This window comes from Sardina pilchardus, chromosome 8 (genome assembly GCF_963854185.1).
Source record: "Sardina pilchardus chromosome 8, fSarPil1.1, whole genome shotgun sequence".
In the NCBI taxonomy this organism is placed as follows: Eukaryota; Metazoa; Chordata; class Actinopteri; order Clupeiformes; family Clupeidae; genus Sardina; species Sardina pilchardus.
The window spans coordinates 30,994,058-30,995,725 of NC_085001.1; positions in this window are offsets into that span (position 1 = coordinate 30,994,058).

Below are 1,668 nucleotides of genomic sequence, written 5' to 3' on the forward strand. Positions count from 1 at the left end.
ATCATAGTTTTTATGATCATCATTATGTTGGTTGGCGCTTGAATGGAACTATGAAGGGGGGAGGAATGATGAGGCATGTATCAGTCTTGCACAACCTCTAATTTCGGCAAACGCCTCGCATAGATCACCACGATATGAATCCTTAAAGTTTCACATTTCCTAGCAGTAGTAGACAATAAGTAACGTGTCTGTTTAGGTCACAGGGGTCAAAACAGGCTACTACTTACTACAAACAAACATGTCCTCGTGCCAGGCGACTGAACTGGGTCCCAGCTGAGAAAAAAAAATTAACACATGGATTCCCACAACCCTAATGTGTTACTGCATCTCAAATGGAAACCGTTACCGTTTTCAATGTTTTACCTTAAATGGCCGTGCCAAGAAGAGCCCAGCGGGTTTCGCACAGAAAGCATACAGGCCACCGCCATACATTCAGAGCGAGAAGGAATGCGCGCTGGAATGTGCAGGGGTGGGGGTGCTCGCCCCTCTAGGCGCTTCCGAAAAATACGTGTGTCTGTCCGAGAAGAACTAGGCTGTGAGACGGATCGACGGTTTGTCTCCCGGAATCCCCCTCCCCAGCAGCGAGTGAAAGAGATGCCCGCGCGTTCCGTGAGCTGGATTCTTAAAATCTCTGCGCTCTTTTAAATGACAAACCAGCGCGCGTGCTGAATAGCCGCGGTCACGGGGTGTTTTCGTTCCTTTCATCTCGTGCATAAGGACCGTGAGATATTCTTGTCCCTGCGACTCCATTCACCAAGAAATTGGCTGCAATTAGTGCAATTATGCTGATTCGCACTTGTGTTGGAGACCAAACAGAGCGCGCAGTGTGTTTGGTGCCCCGCGTGCTAAGGGTTACTCTGGGCAACCACTGCGAAAACAAAGATCAATCAACCAATCAGCGAATCAGACTGACGCGGAACGCTGGGACACATAATGATGCAAATACTACGAGTAGGGCTGTAGGGGGAAGAGACAGGTTGAAAGGAAGCTTTAATTGTTTGATACAGACATAACATTTGGCAGAAATAAAAATTTGATATGTTTTAGTCCAAAACTGAATTAATTTAGCCCCTAACATGTTGTATGTCTGTTATGTGCGCATAGACCATTCGTGAAACTGCGGCAGAAAAATATAATTGTGAGTTAAAAGTTGTTGAAGCACAAAGAACAGATAGTAAAACACTTTCATGGAAAGTTAGCCATGTATGCTGACATGAACTACTTAGTTGCATGTCAGCAAAGACTACTTAGTTGAGATGAAGTGAAATGTAGGCCTATCTGTGTGTGACAGCAGATGGTGGATGCTGATATACAATTATCAACATAGGCCTACTTAATTGATTAATGTTTGAACCTTTGGATTTTCACAATTGCGCGTGTCGGTTTATAAACGGACTCTATGTGATACAGTCATACAATAACCTGTAAGAAAAGAACACTGTGTTTTTTTGTTTGCCATTTGCGTTTTTGAACTTGAAAAGAAGGTCGGATGCCTATGTTTTCCTTAACCATCAAAGCCTAATCGCCTAAGATCCGTTTGTTCTTTGAACTTCGAGGTAGAGATACCGGCGTGTGTCTTTAAGACCCAGCGGAGTCGCGGGCCGCCCTTGGGTTGGCTGCCAGGCTCTCCGGACTGGAGCCGCTTATTTGGGGGAGGCGCTGTAGCCA